The 21,252-nt window shown below is 36.3% G+C and overlaps 1 protein-coding gene across 1 annotated transcript in view; it reads right to left on the bottom strand.

The window, feature by feature from the left end:
- Positions 1 to 21,252, bottom strand: part of RIT2 (Ras like without CAAX 2) — a 390,267-nt gene that overhangs the window by 50,083 nt on the left and 318,932 nt on the right. The gene's annotated exons all lie outside the window — the stretch shown is intronic.

Raw genomic sequence — 21,252 nt, 5'->3', positions numbered from 1 at the left:
CAGCATAGTGATGATAAATATTATCATGAAACTGAATGAGATCACAGAGTTAGAAAACAAGGTCTGAACAGTGGTAACATGAGGAAGAACCAAAGGAAGAACAACTAAGGAAGATCCAACAAGAAATAAAAGGGGGGGGGCAGGAAAGAAAGCAACAGAAGATAGTATTTCATGTAGGAGAGAGTTGGTCAACTCTGTCAAATACTGGAAATCATGAGTCCATCTATTTCCACATTCTTTTTATTCAGTGATAGGAGATGAGGATGGAGATTAACTACAAAGTTTCTTGATTTTTTTTTTCTTTCACATTTTTCCTAGGACAGCCTGGTAATTTTTGGGAACACTTTCTCTCATCTCTAAGCCTTTTTGTATTTCTCCTTAGCACCCTGTACAATTAGCACTTTTCCTAATATGTCTGTTTTCTCTGCTACAAAGTTTAGCTCTTAACTACTATACATGAAAGAACACAGTAGTTTCATAAACATATATTTACCCCCAAGAGGGCCAGGCCCTCTCCCCTTCCTTCCGCAGCAGGAAGCTCCGCCACACATTACCACTCAGACACAGTAAGAACTGCACAAAGCTTAAGTGTGGAGGCCAAGAAAAATCCAGGCCATTCCACCTCAAGTTTAGCATTAGCACAAGTACAACCATCTTAGGCATCTGTGAATAAGAGCTGAACTTTATAGGAAAAACTGCAGAATGTCCTCAATTTCCTCACAGAGAATCCCATATCAGAAAGTTATGGTAGAAAGTCCCATATTAGAATGAGAACAGAGCTCAATGCCCTTAAGCCCCATATCATAATGTAAACAGAACTTGAGAAATTCCTCCACCCCTTCTGAAAATCCCCTAGACCAGCCTATAAAAAACTCAGCTGTAACTCACTTCGGAGTCCAAGTCCCTGCTCCGCTGTGTCGGGTATACTTGGACCCAAGCTCCAGCTTGCTAATAAACCCTCGTGCCCTTGCATCGGTGTCGGCTCCTTGGTGGTTTCTCGGATTCGCAATCTTGGACACAACATAAGGACTAGAATATACTAGTCTGGGCTCTAACACAATTTGGGACTATCAGTCAAGTCCACTGTCTTCTTAATCAGTGGAGATCTCATTTTTAAAGCATAAATACCTAGGCCACATCAAGTCAGACATTTACATCACATGGAATGATATAAATCACTGAATAGTTTATTATGTGAAAATAATGGGGTTAGCTAATTAGTCAGTTCTGCATTAGTTACAGTGCTTGTTTCTACATTATTTTTCCAGCATTCTTCTAAAAATTCTCTGGGTTATGAGGGTTAGAAACACCATTAACAAGGGTTTGCTTTTCTTTTTAATGTTAAAATAGGTAAGTGAGGGATCCCTGGGTGGCTCAGCGGTTTAGCGCCTGCCTTTGGCCCAGGGCGCGATCCTGGAGTCCCGGGATCGATTCCCGCGTCGGGCTCCCGGCATGGAGCCTGCTTCTCCCTCTTCCTGTGTCTCTGCCTCTCTCTCTCTCTCTCTCTCTCTCTCTCTCTCATGAATAAGTAAATTTAAAAAACAATCTTTAAAATAGGTAAGTGATGTCTTGGAGACACAGGTTATGCCTCCGGCTTTTACTTCTGATTTTAAAAATGGTTTACATGGATACCTCAATGCAAACAGCTAAAATAAACTCCAAATCCAATAAAGGCAATGGAATTGTTGTATGGCACACTTTTATTATAGGAAACAGTTCATATTGTATAGTAAAAGCTGATTCATATCATATATCAAAAGAGGAATGAAAAATCTTCAAGTCCTGCCTTGCTAACTGGGGAGGATGTAATTTTTCTTTCAACATTATGAAAAACAATACATAATAAAAATGGTGAAAATAACTGTCAAGTAAGCTGACACCGGTGAGAGGCATACACTGTAGGTAAACAGTTTACCTACAGTGTATGCCTCTTCCACAGAAAAATCTGGAACATGTCAAAGGCTGTAGAAAAATCATTTTGAACATTTAAATTGTTCCCCTCCCTTGAAACTAGGGAGAGGGACAGACAAGAGCACCCACATGTGCTCCTGAACACAGTGAACTGGGTGTTAGGTGCAGGGGTTTATGGGAGTTTTCTCCGGGAGTTGTCTTTCATTAGGTATCTGTATGAGGTGAACACTATTATCCTGGTTTAAAAAAAAAAAATCACATAGTATGTGACAGGATTTAAATATAGTTCTAAAAGATAACCATCTTTTATTTTTTGTTTTTTTTTAAACCTTGGACTGTTATTACCATAGGTTTCAATATTTTTTTCTTTCACATAAGACCTTCATCTAACTTCCTCTAAACAATTCTGAACAATTCTTCAGAATCAGTTCCTCTTCCTGTTAACCTTCATCAAGAGGAGTGATATCCTTTGTTTGTCTTAAATCCTCTTCAACAAATTTCCCTCATATGTGTATTCTGGATTCTTCCAGAGAATTCAGTTACCAGACTGCAATATAAGATCTAAATGGAATGAATTGCAAAGATAATTTGTCGCTGGTCTTGTAAAGTATCAGCTATGGTTTCTGTCTCCTTAAGTAAAGAGAGGAAGTAGCTTGGAATATCAGGGTAGTGGATCAAATAGACTTCTGGCGACAGCATAAAAATAAGTTAAAATCTCATTTTTTTTCTGCAGTCCCCTGCTGCCTAATCTTAGATATCTCCAAATTCTTATGTGCCCATTTGTAATGAGAACTAATAGAACTTCACAGATGACTGAGCATTTTAAGGAACATAAACGTGTTTCAGAGAGCATCTACACATCAGGCCCTCACTACGTATTAATCTCTTCCTCTCCTCCTTTGCTTACTTTGTAGCTGTGTAGAAGAAATGGGAGGATAGGAAACGAGGCACATAATCTAAAAAGGAACTCAAGATCTCAAGGAAGAGGGTCATTTAGGAAATCAGAAAACTTCACCGTTGGGGATTGCAGTACTGAGAAGATAAACTTTAGTGGTGGCACTATCTTTTCTTTACTTGAAACCCAGGAAGAGAACACACTTCTATGGGAAATCCTGGAATGTATAGCCAAAATTTCATCTTTTTCTATCCCACAAGGTTAAAAACAAAACAAAACAAAACAAAAACCTGGCAAGTGAATAAGATTTAAGTATTATGGAGATTAGTTTATAGCCCTCTTTTATTTTGTTATAAATAATTTGAAAAATTGAGCATTTTATATATTATTATAAATCATGAGGAAGAGCCCTCACAACCCACCTCAACACAGACAGATCTAAGACAATCAAGACTTGGTTGTGACTATCAGTCTGGGTCACCATTTGACTTTGAAGCAAACTGCCCCAGAGGCTTTCAGAATACATTTGCCTCTTTAGCTGATGTTCAAAAACATTGCCTTGTTATAAACTGGATTTACATGGGAAAAACACATGGGAAATAACATATTTTTCACTAGTGGGAAGAATAAGGAATTTACTTATTTAAAAGGCAAATTTAAATGTCTCAGAGAACACTAAAATGACAAGGTATAATCCCCTAGAATACAGTAGCCAAATAATGGTAACAGAAGTTAAGACCTGGATTAAAATTCTGCCTCAAAAAAAAAAAAAAATTCTGCCTCTATCATTTCGACTAGGCTTTGAGTTTACATAACTTAGATACGAGATTTTCTGTCCACTTATTGCACATCTTAAAAAAAAGATTTTATTTATTTATTCATGAGAGATACACAAAAAGAGATGCAGAAACACAGGCAGGGGGAGAAGCAGGCTCCAGGATCACGCCCTGGGCTGAAGGCGGGAACTTAACCATTGAGCCACCCAGGCATCCCACCCATCTTCTTTATTTGCTCTCATGTCTGCATATTCTGTTATTCCAGATCATAATTCTTCCGTAAAGATATGTAGGCTGTTACATAGTTCCATAGAATATATAATTTTAATGATTGGATCCCTGGAGCCATTACCCACCCCACAGAACTGTAGCCTATGTTTCATTTGGCATATGTATTTGAGATTGTTGTTTTGTCTTTAATCATTCATTACTCATCACTGTCTACCCCCAGGTGTGAAGAATCATTTTGAGTTCAGAAAGCTCTAATCAACTGTCTCAAGAAATTTCCCTTTGGAGTCATTAATTCTGAAGGAAATAAAACAGTCTAGGATTTGTGAAACTCATATTATGGAAAATTTTACTCTACAGTCATACAAAGTTAAAACTGAAATCACTTCCAGGAAACAACAGAATGTTTCTTATTTTTAAAGCTTTGAGATTATATATAGTGGATGAAAACTAATTTGCTTTCATTCAATTTGCAATAGTTTATTATAATATTGGCTTTCCCTCCTAATAAAGTCTATAGAGCCAAAATTAAGTATTACAAAAATAAATAGAATAGAGCACATAACCAATAGATATTAAGTTGGAAAGATAATTACAGATCTTCAATCAGACTGGCACGTCTAATGGAGCTATAGGAAAGCAAACTTGTTAAAGGACATTATATTGTACTTTATGTTCAATTCTGACCTAGTGTCTCCCTAACCCCTCCCCACTACTATTGGCACCTAGCCAATTAATGGTTACACTGCTTGTTGAAAATTGGGTTACCACAGATTTCCAGACAATTGGTTCATAAAAGGGTTTTGTCTTTATTCACAAAGGCTTAATTGGAAACCTTCTGTCCCTCTGTTAGAGAAAGCCTAGTGATAACTCAGATGCAGATGGAGCCATAAAGAACCCTCCCCTCAGGATCTCAGCATGCTGGAAAGAGGATTTTCACAAGTCTTTAATCATGATCAACCCAAGGAAATGCACCCAATCTTATTGCATAAACTGTTTATTTTAGTTTTAGTGTTTGTTTGTAATTACTTGTTATCCTCCACTACTGTCACACTGTCAACATATTAACTTCAGCAGTTATCAGGAGGGAATTAAGTATTCTGAAAAATAAATAGGGCACCTCTGTCAAGCCTTCAGAGCTTGAAGAAAGAATACAATGAATCATGAAATTCTACCTCTTTGCCCTCCTTGCCCCCCTGTGAAGCTGTGACAATGGATTCAAAGTTTATTCCCTTTTCATGAAATTCCAATATTAGTGTGTATTAAGGTGTTACAGAATAGTAAGATTATATACTTTCCTGGAATGGACATTGGAAATAACCTAGTCAAACCTTTTATCCAAAGCACAATTTCTCACTCCTGCATTTCTCATAAATATTCATCTTTCATATCTATTCACACACCAAAATAAATGTATAAAAATATATTGAATTCACTTCTTCACCTTCACTGCCATTACTATAGCCCAAGCTAACACTGTTCCCTGATTAAACTACTGCAACATCATCCGAATTATAACATCCTTATCCTCAGCCTCACTTGTTCTCCTCTCAGCTACTGGAATGATCTCTTAAAACCAGTCCCTGTCACTCTCTTTCTTTGATGATTACGTCTTAATATTAAAGACTAACATCTCACAGAACCTTCCCGGCATGATCTGGATTCTGCATAACCTTCTGGTCCCATCTAAGAATCCCCCTCCCCATGATGACACATCTCCATCCTACTGGCTTTCTGTTTGTTTCTTATGTCCAATGATCAGTTTTCTGTGTACAGTTTATGGGCTTCCTCTGCCTCTTGGTTTGGCAGGCTTCTCTGTCACAACATTGCCTCCATCCAGAGCAGCCTTCCCAGAGTCTCTGGGACTAGCCTAATTCTCCCACTACAAGTTATGATAGATCTTACACTTGTGTTTGAGTTTATCATAATTGAAATTTAGTTAATTATTTGTATACAGGTTTTATATCTCTTCTCCTCAACTAGGCTATAGGCTCCATGAAGTAAGGAATATTCCTATGTCAGTCTCCATTTTATCCGTGGCAGTTGAAAAAGTATCTGACATCTGATCTGGCTCAATAAGCCTTGGTTAATCAAAAGAGTAGCTGAATAAATGACATTCATTTAAAAAAAATAGCATTTCCAACTACTCCTTTGTGAGAGAAATCATTGCACTAATGGAACAACAGATTCAATCCATTCTTAGTTTGGTTCTGGAGCTACACACAATTGATCCTATATGGGTTTTGAGATAGTATATTTCTTACGCACGTATTGCTTTTTTTTTTTTTTTAGGATGACTTTTACTGTAACTTTATCTACTTTACATAGCATTAGGTTTCAACTGCTAGCTGCTCTCCTCAGGATCTTGATTTCTACATTACTTCAGGGATTTATATTTAAACCATTATTCACACTCACTTTAACCTGCTTAAATTGCTCGGAGGTAAACTTCAGAGTTGAATCCTTATGGTAATTGTCCCTCCTTTTGTTCTCAGGACACTGATTACTTCTTCAACCTCCCTTACATTTTCCTCGTAGTTTCCCTTTCCCTCTGAACAGCTCCTACTTTTTTGAATTAACAATCATATCCTCTCCACTCTATCAATTCTGCATGCATTCTCTTGGCATTTTATCTTCTCCCATAGGCTTCACTAGCATCCAATGATTGGTGACTGCCATTCTTTATCTCTTTCTCATATTCAGCTTCTGAGTTACAAGGAAGTGTTTTTGAAAGTGTTTCTCAAGACAGTCTTTTGTTTAATATGCAAAAATATTAATTGGATGCTAGCGCTAGTAAATATAGTTGCAGTTTGTTGAACAATGAACTCACAGCTTATGACATTGGACCTCTGCTCAGCATCAGTTTGGACATCAGATTCAAAGAACCACAGGGCTTTGCCTGTCTGTAGCTTACTTTATTTATTTGACATAAAAATGACTTATAAAGCAGGCCATGTAAATAATACAAGAAACACAAACTGCAAAGCTCAAATACAAAATATAGGAGGAGATCTAAGAATCAAAATTGGATAGAATTAAAAATAGGGTAAAAACTGAAAGCATGAATTTTAAATAGGATTATAATTAGGATGTTATTTATCCTGATAGTTTTATACTTGGGTTCAAAAGTCGTGAAAAATGCAGAAATTCTTGAGATCTTATTTAAAAACCAGTTCATGCAGAATGAGAGTTTATTAGACTGCTCAATGTGATGGAGTAGGGGTATGGTGTAGTTACAAAAAGGAGATGCAATTTTAGGCTGAATAAATATAAAAACATATATATATATGTATTAAAAATTTAAATATAAAAAATACAAAAACTAAAATATCAAGCAATTTTATTGCTTTTGGCACAGGTCAGAAAACATCTGTTGTCTTGTTTGTAGTTTTGGGTATCGTGTTTTGAGAAAAATATTTATTGAAGTATGCACTAACATGGAAGACTGATGAGCAACAATGTCTAAAAACATTTCCTGTTTGTGCACTGACAAGCTAAAAATAGGAAACATTGCTAAAAAAGAGTAAAGACTAAAAGGATAGAGGAATTATTTCTTTTGTAAATCCTTCCCGGGATTGAGAGTATGTTTTATCATAAAGTGATTCTTAAACTATATAATAGAGGAATTTTTTCCCCCTCTATTCATGGTTAGAATTGATTGTCCTGATAAATTGATATTGCTTATGACATAGATGTTTATATTCTCATTTTTCTCTCTAGGTGGGTGTCCTGGAATCCCCAAAACTATGTTGATGTCAGGCAATTTGAAAGTTTATGCTCTATCTACTTATGAAACAAAGCAAAACAAACCTCTAACACTTCATTTTAAGCTCCTTTTAGTGGCAGTAAACTATGGGTTTGGAAATTAGATAGCCTTCAGGGAATTGTGGCTCTTTCACTTACTGGCACTGTGACTTGGGCAAGATATTTAACCTCCCTACCAACAGTAAATTCCAATAACTTCATCTTCTCAACCTAGGGTTTTGTTTGCTTCTTTGGATAAATCAATCTTACCAAATTTTCTTAGTCTCACAATATCCAAAGTAAATAACTAAGCCACATTATTTAATACTAAATTTAGGAGAAGAAAAGTAGGCTGTTACCTTCTGAATTCACTAATGTTTTTATCTTTTTTATTACAGAAACCAATACCAGCAGAAGTGGTATTTTAGATGATGGAGTTAATCATCTTTTTATCCCATTTACCCTTTTATCAAAACTTTCCCTCAAGTTATCCATAATTATGTCTCCCTTATCTGGTAAGATTACTGTAATTTAGACTCAAAGGCATATTCAGACAGGTTGTGGCAGCAATTAATAAATTAGCAGTGATCAACAGAGCTAGTAAATTATTAGTCTAAATATATTGAAATAATCTAAAAAGAGTTTTGTAGGCAACTACATTTGAAGTTATAAGGCTACACAATGTTTTTTAAAAGGTAAAACAAATCAAGAAATGTAAAAAATAAACATTTGGTTTAATATAAAAATGTTAGGCGGGGAGCGAGATTCCAACAGCACAGGCCCGGGATCCCAGGGCACCAAGCAGACACAGTCCACGATCCTGTGCTCCCCCCAGGACAGGAGGAGGTGGGGAGGGCACAGGACAGCGAGGACTCTCCTGCCACCGGGCGCCCCACACTGTGCAGATCAGCAACCCCCGCCCCTGGAGCATCCAGGCCAGTGTGGACTGGGAGACTGGGTAGTTACTCTGGGAGCTGAGTCCAGAGCTGAAGAGCTGACCGCTGCCAGTGGTGTTGTTCCTCCTGATGTCACTCACCTGTGCCTGGGATGGAGTGGGGGCCAGGGAACAGGGGCCTCACGGGGTAAACAGCTCCGCTGAGGCAGGCACCTGGCGGGGTTGGGGCAGCTCTCCCAGGTGGATACACCTGAGAATCAGCACAGCAGACCCCTCTCCCAGAAGACCAGCTGGAAGGATAGGGGAAGAGCCAAGTTCTTGACTCAGCAGCGCTGGAAAGCTCCAGGAGAAGTCGAGGGACTTACAGTATATAGAACCAGAGGGTAACCCTCCTTTTTTTTTTTCCTTTTTTTTCTTCCTTTATCCAGTACAACTCGTTTTTAGCCACTCTGCACTGAGCAAAATGACTGGAAAGAAGAACTCACCACAAAAGAAAGAATCAGAAACATTACTCTCTGCCACAGAGTTACAGAATTTGGATTACAATTTGATGTCAGAAAGCCAATTCAGAAGCACAATTATAAAGCTACTGGTGGCTCTGGAAAAAAGCATGAAGGATTCAAGACACTTCATGACTGGAGAATTTAGATCTAATTGGGCCAAAATTAAAAATCGGTTAATTGAAAAAAAAAATTTAAAAATCGGTTAATCGAGATGCAATCCAAACTAGAGGTCCTAACGATAAGAGTTAATGAGGCAGAAGAGTGAGGGACATAGAAGACAAGTTGATGGCAAGGAAGGAAGTTGAGGGAAAAAAAAGAAAAACAATTAAAATACCACGAGGAAAGGTTAAGGGAAATAAATGACAGCCTCATAAGGGAAACTCTATGTATAATTGAGGTGGCAGAGGGCGCTGAGAGGGAGAGGGCCAAAAGCATATTTGTACAATTATAGCTGAGAACTTCCCTAATTTGGGGAGGGAAACAGGCATTCAGATACAGGAGATAGAGAGGTCTCCCCCTAAAATCAATAAAAACCATTCAACACCTTGACATATAATAGTGAAACTTGCAAATTCCAAAGATAAAGAGAAAATCCTTAAAGCAGCAAGAGACAAGAGATCCCTAACTTATATGGGGAAAAAATTAGATTAACAGCAGACCTCTCCACAGAGACCTGGCAGGCCAGAAAGGGCTGGCAGGATATATTCAGGGTCCTAAATGAGAAGAACATGCAGCCAAGAATACTTTATCCAGCAAGGCTCTCATTCAAAATGGAAGGAGAGATAAAGAGCTTCCAAGATAGGCAGAAACTGAGAGAATGTGTGACCACCAAACCAGCTCTGCAAGAAATATTAAGGGGGACTCTGTAAAAGAAAGAGGAAGTCCAAAGTAATGATCCACAAAAACAGGGACTGAATAGGTATTATCATGACAATTAATATCTTTCAAAGTAACTCTGAACATGAATGGGCTTAATGATCCCATCAAAAGATGCAGGGTTTCAGACTGGATAAAAAAGCAAGACCCATCTATTTGCTGTCTAGAGGAGACTCATTTTAGACCTAAGGACACCTACAGCCTGAATGGTCCTCAAAAGAAAGCAGGGGTAGTCATTCTCATATCAGATAAATTAAAGTTTATCCCAAAGACTGTAGTAAGGGATGAAGAAGGACACTATATCATACTTAAAGGATCTATCCAACAAGAGGACCTAAAAATCATGAATATTTATGCCCCTAATGTGGGAGCTTCCAAGTGTATCAATCAATTAATAACCAAAGTAAAGACATATTAGATAATAATACACTAATACTGGAAGACTTCAACGTGGCACTTTCTGCAAATGACAGATATTCTAAGCACATCTCCAAAGAAACGAATCTTGAAATGATACACTGGACCAGATGTATTTCACAGATATTTACAGAACTTTATATCCAAACCCAACTGAATACACATTCTTCTCAAGTGCACATGGAACTTTCTCCAGAATAGACCACATACTGGGTCACAAATCAGGTCTGAAACGATACCAAAAGATTGGGATCGTCCCCTGCATATTTTCAGACCATAATGCTTTGAAATTTGAACTCAATCACAAGAAGAAATTTGGAAGAAACTCAAACACGTAGAGGTTAAAGACCATCCTGCTAAAAGATGAAAGGGTCAACCAGGAAATTAGAGAAGAATTAAAAAGATTCATGGAAACTAATGAGAATGAAGATACAACTGTTCAAAATCTTTGGGATACAGCAAAAGCAGTCCTGAGAGGGAAATACATCACAATACAAGCATCCCTCAAAAAATTGGAAAAAAAACTCAAATACACAAGCTAACCTTGCACCTAAAGGAACTGGAAAAAGAACAGCAAATAAAAACTACAATAAGCAGAAGAAGAGAGTTAATAAAGATTTGAGCAGAACTCAATGAAATAGAGACCAGAAGGGATCCCTGGGTGGCGCAGCGGTTTAGCGCCTGCCTTTGGCCCAGGGCACGATCCTGGAGACCCGGGATCGAATCCCACATCGGGCTCCCGGTGCATGGAGCCTGCTTCTCCCTCTGCCTGTGTCTCTGTCTCTCTCTCTCTCTGTGTGACTATCATAAGTAAATAAAAAAAATTAAAAAAGAAAAAAAAGAAATAGAGACCAGAAGAACTGTAGAATGGATCAGCAAAACCAGGAGTTGGTTCTTTGAAAGAATCAATAAGATAGATAGAGCATTAGCCAGCCTTATTAAAAACAAAAGAGAAAAGACTCTAATTAATAAAATAACGAATGACAAAGGGATATCACAACCAATACCAAGGAAATACAAACGATTTAAAAAACATATTATGAGCAGCTATATGCCAATAAATTAGGCAATCTAGAAGAAATGGACACATTTCTGATAAACCACAGACCACACATTTCTGGTAAACCAAAACTGGAACAGGAAGAAATAGAAAACCCGAAATAGAAATAGAACAGGCTGATAACCAGGGAGGAAATTGAAGCAGTCATCAAAAACCTCCCAAGACACAAAAGTCCAGGGTCAGATGGCTTCCCTGGGGAATTCTATCAAACATTTAAAGACAAAAAAATACATATGAGAGACTCCTAACTCTGGGAAATGAATAAGGGGTAGTGGAAGGGAATCGGGTGGGGGGATGGGGTGACTAGGTGACAGGCACTGAGGGGGGCACTTGATGGGATGAGCACTGGGTGTTATGCTATATGTTGGCAAATCGAACTCCAATAAAAAAAAAACAACAAAAAAATTTAATCAAAAAAATAAAAATAAAATAGAAATGTTAATTCTCAATTAGTTTTGATATAGTTTTCTTCTTTTTTCAACTGATAAAATAATATCTGAAATAATTTTTAAATTATTCACCAATTAGAGAAGGAAATATTGAACTACCTCAATTAACTAATCTTTTTACGATGCATTAGTTGACCAGCAATAATTTTCTAATGTGATAAGCATAAAAAATTCCTATGCAGATAAGTGACATCAGCAAGATGGCCAAATAAGATGCCTTGTCTATATCCCTTTCTTCCTCAAGAATAATTTGGCATTCATCCATAGACAAAGTGCCTTTGTGGGAGCTGTGGGGTCCAGTGCAATACACCAAGGGTACTCCCACTGAGTCCTGCTGAACCCTGCCTTGTGAAATGGGCATGCCCATCTCAATCCCATGAGCCCTGAGATGGCTCATAAAACTGTTCCACTCCCTCTCAACTCTAGTCCAGTACTGTCCGGAGAACTCTGAATTAGATTATTTGCCCAAGGTCAAGAGAGTCTTTGTGGAGTCCAGAAGTCCAGTGGAGAAGTCTCAGTACACCGTTAGAGAAAAAACAAAATCCAAGTTTGGACATATTGTATAGAAGTGAAACTATTTGACTTTTCCCACATCACCCCTCTCACAGTGTGGCACAGCTGATTGTCAAAAGAACCCTTCTCAGCCATGATTTCTTCTGTGTGGGAAAGTGAGAGCACACAAATGAGTGCCCAGATTACCTAGCTGTGCAGGATACTGCCAAAGAAGCCCATTTCTCCCTTGTCTCATCCAGAATACTGAATCATCAGCTATACAACCAGGGGGCAGTGAGCTGTTGGGAGAGCAGCACCTAGAGCTCTGAATATATCTAAAAGTATGTAGATCCTACAGATAGTGTCATAGACTCCTTTGGGAGGTCCACTCATGAGCCATGGGGGTGTCTTACCTGTGCATTTCCCCAAATGGTCCATGGGCATTCCAGCACTGTGGAGTGGTGCCTTACCCAAACACCTCCCCACCCCATGTGTAGCTCCCTGTGGCCACTTCACAGTGACTGTGAAAGCAAGCTTTCACAAATGGTTAGTGAACATGCAGAGAAAAAACAGCTAAATCTGTGGGCAGAAAGACCACAAATTTGAGCCTTTACACTGCCCTTAGAGAAGCAAAAGGGAAAGTGTTGCACCTGGCATGTTGTATTATAAGAAAGCATGCAATCTTGGGAATTTTGCCACAGGAGGGAGCAATAAGTGTAGGGTAGATGCATCTATAAAAGGGTCTGAGAAAGTCTCAGAATCTCTAGCAGGGCTAACAGAATGTTTTTCTCTCTGGAAGGAGTAATAACTAGAGGAGGTGATTGTTACTTCAAATGTGAAAATAACAATGCAAGACTTTAAGGAACAAGAAAAAAATCAATGAAACATGACACCAACAAAAGATCACAGTATTCTTCCAGTAACTGATCCCCCCCAAATGGAGATGTGAAGTTTACCCAATAAAGAATTCAAAATAGCTGTCTCAAGGAAGTTCAATGAGCTATAAGAAAACACAGACAATTCAGTGAAATCAGGAAAACACCACACACACAAAATGAGAAGTTTAATAAAGAGATGGAAATCATAAAGAAAAATAGAAATTCAGGAGCTGAAGAATAAAATGAATGAAATGAAAAATGTAAAGCAGAAATAAATGAAATAGAGATCAGGAAAACAACAAGAAAGACTAAGGAAACTAAAAGCTGATTTTTTGAAAATATTAACAAAACTTCTAAACCTTAAGCTAAACTAAGAAAGAGAAAATTTAAACAAAATCAGAAACGAAAGAGGAAACATTGCAACTGATACAAAAGAAAGAATCATAAGAGACTAAACAATTACATATCAACAAATTGGATAACCATAAAAAAATTCCTAGAAATGCACAACCCACCAGGACTCAATCATGAGGACTGAGAAAATCTAAACAGACCAATAATGAGTTAAAAGATTGAATCAGAAATCTCCCAACAAATAAAAGCCCAGAAACAGATGATTTCATGGGTAAATTCTACCAAATTCACAGAGAAGAATTAACTTCAATCCTTTTCAAACTCTTCCAAAAATCTAAGAGGGAACAGTCCCAAACTAATTTACAAGGCCAGCAATGCCCTCAAACCAAAGCCAGAAGTACAAGCCAATATTTCTGATGAATATAGATGCAAAAATTCTGAACACAGTATTAGGAAACAGAATTCAACACCACAGTAAAAAGATCATATACCATTATTATTTTTTTATTATTTATTTATGATAGTCACACACACACAGAGAGAGAGAGAGAGAGAGAGAGAGAGAGAGAGGCAGAGACACAGGCAGAGGGAGAAGCAGGCTCCATGCACCGGGAGCCCGACGTGGGACTTGATCCTGGGTCTCCAGGATCGCATCCCGGGCCAAAGGCAGGCGCTAAACCACTGCGCCATCCAGGGATCCCCCAATCATATACCATTATTAAGGGGGATTTATCCTTGGGATGCAAGAATGGTTCAATATACACAAATCAATAATTATGATATACTGCATTAATAGAATGAGAGATCGAAAATCATATGATTATCTCAATAGATGAAGAAAAAGCATTTGACAAAATATAATATCCATTCATGATGAAAAACTCTCAAGAAATTGGGCACAGAAGGAGTGTACCTTAACTTAATAAAGATCATATATGACAAACACACAGCTATCATCATACTCAACAGTAAAAGGTTGAAAACTTTCCCTCTAAGATTAGGAACACAAGTGATCCATTCCCACCACTTTTATTCAACATAGTACTGTAAGTATCAACCAGAGCAGTTAGGCAAGAAAAAGATATAAATGGCATCCAAATTGGAAAGGAAAAAGTAAAGCTGTCTCTGTTTACAGATGGTATGATCATATATAAAGAAAATACTACAGACTCCAACACACAACAACAACAAAAAAACCTGCGGAACTAATCAACTAATTCAGTAAAGCTGCGGGATGCAAAATCAACAGGCAGAAATCAATTGCAATTCTGTATACAAACAACAAACTAAAAAAGAAATAATCTCATTTGCAACAGCATCACAAACAACAAAATATTTAAGATTATATTTAACCAAGGTGGTGAAAAATCTGTATACTGAAAACTGTATGACTGTGATGAAAGAAATTGAAGACAACACAATATAAAGATATCCCATGTTCATGGATATGAAGAATTCATATTGTTAAAATGTCAGTACTCTTCAAAGTTGTCTATAGATACAACCCTTATCAAAATTCCTTTGGAATTTTTCATACAAATAGAAAAAAACCCACCTAAAATTTATATAGAAACCTAAAAGACCCTAAATAACCAAAACAATCTTGAAAAAGAACAAAGCTGGAAGCATTACACTTTCTGGTTTCAAACTATATTACAAAGTTATAGTAATGAATACAGCATGGCACTAACATAAAACAAATATAACCAATGAAACATAACAGAGAGCCCAGAAATAAACTCTTATATAAAACTATTATTTGGCAAAGTACCAATAATACTCAATGGGGCAGGATAGTCTCTTTTAATAAATGGTATGGGGAAAACTGGATAATCACATCCATAAGGATGAAACTGGATCCCTATCTTATACCAGTTACAAAAATTAACTTGGAATGGATTAAAGACTTCAATATAAAACCTGAAACCACAAACTCCTCATAAAGAAAACTTTAGAGAAATGCTCAATGACATTGGTCTTAGCAATGATTTTTTTCAATATGACACTAAAAGCACATGCAACAAAAGCAAAATAAATAAGCGACTATATTAAACTAAAAAGCTTCTGCACAGCAAAAAGATCAATCAACAAAATGAAAAGGCAGCCTACAGAATAGGAGAAAATATTTGCAAGCCACATATGTGATAATGTGTTCATATACAAAATATAGGAACTCCTATAATTCTATAGCAAAAAACAAAACCCCCCAAACAATACAATTAAAAATGGGCAGAGGACCTGAATAGACAGTCTTCCAAAGAACATATTAAAATCACCAACAGGTGCATAAAAAGATGCTCACTATCACTAATCACAGAAAAATGCAAATCAAAACCACCATGAGATACCACCTCACAACTGTTAAAATGGCTATTATCAAAAAGTCAAAACATAAGCATTAACAAAAACGTGGAGAAAAGGGAATCCTTGTGCACTGTTGGTGAGGATGTAAATTGGTACAGCCACTATGGAAAACAATAATATAACCTAGTAATCTTAATTCTCAGTATATATCAAAAGAAATGAAATCGGGAGTTTAAAGAGAGATTTGTATTCCTATGTTCATTGCAGCATTATTCACAATAACCAAGATATGGAAATAATCTGAGCATCTGTTAATGGATGAATGCATAATGAAGATATAGTGTTGATATACAATGGATTCTTATTAAACCATAGAAAGGAGGAATTCTTGCCATTGTGACAACATGGATGGATCCTGAGGACATTATGCTAAATAAAATAACTGAGATAGAAAAAGACCAATACTGTATTGTCTCACTTATACATGGAATCTAAACAAACTGAATTAATAGGAACAGAGAGTAGAATGATTGTTGTTCAGGGCTTGGGGTGGAGGAAAAGGGGAGATGTTGGTTGAAGGGTACAAGCTTCCAGTTAAGATTAATAAAATATGGGGACCTAAGGTATAACATGGTTACTATTGTCACTATAGGTGTATTATATACTTGAAAGTTGCCAAGAGTGAATCTTCAATGTTCTTACCACCCTCACAAATGGTAATTCTGAGAGGTGATAGAGATGTTACTTATCCCTATCATGGTAATTATTACACAATATACACAATACATAAATGTTTATTAAGTTAACACATTGTACACTTTAAATGTATATGATGTTATTAATTATACCACAATAAAGATAGAAAAAATTCTTATGCACTTCTATAGTTACTCAAGGTATTAACTAACTCAAATCCTTATAAATTCAGAATCACTTGATTTTGTTCTCTGAACATTCAAATAATGGAGTAAATAAATAAATCTTGACCTAATCAGTTATATATCATATATTCATTTTCTCAGAGATATAATGACTATCCTGATCAACATCATTGTTCCCTTCTAAATGTTATTTTTCAATGTATATGAGACAGTGTCAGTTGTCACTGGTAAGATATTGGGGAGATTTTTTTTCAAATTTGGTATTTCAATATTACAGCAAAACTTTATGTGTTTGCATATAATTCATACACTAGGATATTTTTATTTATTTATTTTATTTTTTTTCACAAGGATTTTTTAAATAAACAAATAGGAAATTATCAATTTATTATTTTTAAATAATTGGTTATTCGTTATATATTTCAGTACAAGGGATTCTTCAAAGCCCTAATACCACAATGAGTGAGACAAGATTTTCACAGGTGACACACATTAACTGAAAATGAGGCACATATAAATTCAGAATTTTAAGAATTTATATTTTCTAAAGAAATACAGAAAAGTAAACAGTAGGTAAAAGTAGACTGCTCAGGGGAGTTGTCACAGGATAAGTGGGATTTTAATTACTCTTGTTTATTTCACAAATAAGCCTTTTTCTTTGTTAAACAGAATGCTTTGAATCTGGATCTTTTTTTTTTTTTTTGACTTAAACCATAGGTAAAATGTGTATCAATTCTGGATCAGCTATTGAAAAATTCTACATAACATTAAAATAATCTCCCAACCTAGGAAAACATTTTTAAAGAAAGGCCTATACAGAGCCATTTTGAATATTTCATACAATATAGCATCATAAAGATCAATACCTTTTTTAGTTTTTACTTACACCTGTTTTCAAGCCAGTGATCTGATTGGTGAACAGACAACATTATGGGGTCATAATGGAGACAATTAGGCCAAGATCCAGGTCTCATCTCCTGTTCTGATTAAATATTGAAATTATTTTATTCATTTTAATAGCTTGGGAAAATATTTGGCTGATTGTTGAGGAATAACTTGGTGAAGGAAGGATTATAATAGGGAACTGGACAATACTTAACTATAAATATCCCCCAATTATAATAAATTCTACTGTCAGTTTTAGAATCTCTATTGGTAAGACATGTTAAAAGTCTCCAAATTATGATTCATTAATCAGTTCTCTAGTGTATGTCTCCACTATAGATATAACTGTCTTTGGCAAAACTTCATCATTTTATTTGTCACATATATAAATTTGAATCTTCAATGTCTTAACTTAGGCTTTTAGAATTAGAAGGGAAATCAGAGGCCAACTACTGTATCCAGGAAAGTTCTCAGAAATGCTCCTGACAGATTGTTTCCAGAGATAGTTGTCCTTTTGATACGAAGAACCTCAATACTCCATAACGCAACTCTTGAAGTGGTTTGATGATTCCAACATCTATCACAGAATTTATTCTACTGAACAATATTTCCTGCTACCGTTCTCCACCAAATTGTGTCAATTCCTCTTATAGAACTGTATATAAGTAAGCTTAATGTCTACTTCATGGGCACTTCTCTCATTACTTAAATATGAGCCTCATCTCACCCCAGTGACAGACACGGACTGAGTGCCTATAGTTTTATGGGCAATGTGCTAGCCATCGTAAGTTTGTTCAGTCTTAATCCTATGATTTGCCCAGGGGCTTCAATCACCTCTGTTCTCACCAGGTTCCACTGAGGGATTCAAATATCAACAAACATATATCCCCCTCACATCATATATTATGAGTTATGATTATTACATATTATCACATCACATCATATATATGATATCATATATCATATATCATTATAAATATTGTGTTATATATTATCATATATGATATATCATATATATCGTATATATTATATATATCATATATCATATAATAATCATATATTGTGATTATACAGGCAAAAGCTCTGTAGCGTAATCACATGTCTTTTACTATATAACCTTTATATGATACCTGAATTTATTACTGTTGTAGAGAGGGGGGAAATGCTCACCAATTCCATTTTCTCTTTGTGGACACGTAGGAAGACTATTTCCCAGCTTTCATTATTCATACAGGGGCCATGTAACAGGAAGCTGACAAATGTAGGGGAGTCAAAGTGATGGAAGCTTCTTCCAGGTCTGGCATAGACCCCTGTGTCACTGTCACTTTTCTCATTCCCAAACCACAATGGAATTGTCACAAACCTGAGAGAAGCCCAGATCCCTGAACAAAAACTGTCCAAACTACATCAGGTTCTAATATGAGTAGCCTGCATCAAGTCATTGAGAGTTTGTTTCTCTTTAACTTTATATAACAGAGTTTAACCTCCTTTAATTTACTGAGTAATTAATACCTGAAGTGGGTTACTGTTATAACCCCAAATTAGGTTCATGAAGTTGGCTTGGTAATTGGATGGCATGCAAGCAAAAAACTGATATCAGATGCTATAAAGATGGAATTTAGTGATATACAGTGGAAAAAATATTAGTGAAATTGTTACTCCATAGATCCTAGAAGGCATTGCATTTGCCTAGTGAGATTATGGCACTAAGGCAAGATTTGGAAAATAAAAATGTTAGCCGTATGTGTTGGGTTTTATTGTCTGTGCTTGGCAAAGGGTTATAAGATAGAGATAAGTTAATAAAATAACTTGTTAGTTTCAAATGGATATGAAAGAGAACAGAGAGCATCCAGAAAAGTGGTACCTTACTTGGGCAATTGCTACTAGAGCAGTATTTTCAAATAGATATATGAGTCACATAGGTAATTTAAAAAAATGTTCACTAGGAAATATGGCTGCAAAGCCATATTGAAAAAGTAAAAAGAACTTGGTGAAATAAAATTTAATATCTTTTTAAAATTTATATAGGAAATATTATTTCAACATGCAATCAATATAAAAATGTTAAATATTTTACACATTTTTTAATCTTAAGATTTCAAAATCCAGTGTGTATTTTATACTTACATCACATCTCAGTTTGAACTTACTACACTTAAATGCTCAGGAGCCATACGTGACCAGTAAGTAAAACATCAGACAGTACTATCTTTTTAAGTAGAATTAGAATTTTGCAAAGGCTTTGTGTAACAATGAGCCAATTAAAGTTCTCAGTTGAGTAAAGTGATTCAGAAGAGGCCAGGTTAGGGTACAGCTATTTCTGTTATATCTTTTAAAGTAATATTTTTCAAAGAATATTGAGAGTAGTCACTTAAGCACATCAATCAGAAGTTTAATAGCTTGTTCTGTGAAATGCATTGCCAAAGAACCCATACGTTCAATTTAAACATGCCTCACTCTTCAAGACTTAAAATCGAGCTTTCAGTTCTCAACTTTTCATGGACAAGAATCAGCTTTTAGGTCTATATAGGCCCTGAAGACAGTACATTTCCCAATGATCAAATCAGATATTAAGATCAGGTATTATAGACATTGATGAGCAGAAGAAAGAGGCCCTAATCAGGTAACCCACATTGACTCCTGGTAGGGAGTCCTTTAAAATAACTGTGAAGCTGAGTTTCAGAATTACTAAGGAGTGGTGACTACTATATTTCTCATTTGTTCTATTTTCTAAATGGTAAAGTCTATTGGATTATTCAGTTTCTATTCCTGTATGTGCACCGTGATGGGAGGTATATAAATAATTTAGTGGTACATAGGTCACTGGATGAAAAAAATCACACACACAGAAAAAAAAAACATGGTGAAAATAACTGTAATTCTACCATAAAACCACTATGTAATCACACATTTTCTTATTCTCTGTGCCAACTACAGATATTCTGTGTTGAAGAAGACAGCTTCACAAGATGGAAGGAGCCTACTCTGTGAGTCATTACTTGGAAAAAAGTCACTCAAAAGAACTGTTCAACTTACATCACATGATCTTAAGCTACAAGATTTTTCTTGGTGGTTGTAGTAGGACCTGGTGAGCAGGACCTTCAGGAACCCCTTACTCTAGTGAAGCTTTTAGACTTTAGAATCAAAAAGTAGCACCTTCAGCCATTATTAAGATACTTTGCACTTAATAGACTACAGAAAAAACAATGCATAAATAAATAATAAGCCAATAGTTCAAACACCCTAAGGTGGATCATGCTTAGACTCTCACTTGAAACAAAAGATCAATTGCTGAATTTTCCCTGCACTGGGAATGTAAAGCTGGGAAGTTAAAAGAATCTCTTCGTGTGTTGTGACTTTAGTGCCCACATAGAAAGCCTTGCTGTCAGTTTCAACAATTCCTTGAAAATAGCTGGTATCTGACCGGTTTTGATCTCCATCTAATTTTGTAACTGAATACCTTGTGTCAGTGTGAGTGTGTTTGCAGTCTAGTGTAAACAATGAGAGCTCTTCTTTTCTCTGCAGCTTTTCTGTTAGCCTTTCTGTAAGTGGAGCATGGAATGTCCTATGCCCTCTTTTAGCCAGAGTGGCATTGTAGGATGCAAGGGTTGCCTTGGCAACTCCACCTGATATAAGCAATAAGACACAACAGAGCATGTTTTATGGGGCAATTAATACATGTTTTGGTACATTTCAACCTGATG

Source organism: Nyctereutes procyonoides, unplaced genomic scaffold (genome assembly GCF_905146905.1).
Source record: "Nyctereutes procyonoides isolate TBG_1078 unplaced genomic scaffold, NYPRO_anot_genome, whole genome shotgun sequence".
In the NCBI taxonomy this organism is placed as follows: domain Eukaryota; kingdom Metazoa; phylum Chordata; class Mammalia; order Carnivora; family Canidae; genus Nyctereutes; species Nyctereutes procyonoides.
This window is presented reverse-complemented; position numbering and strand designations above follow the sequence as displayed.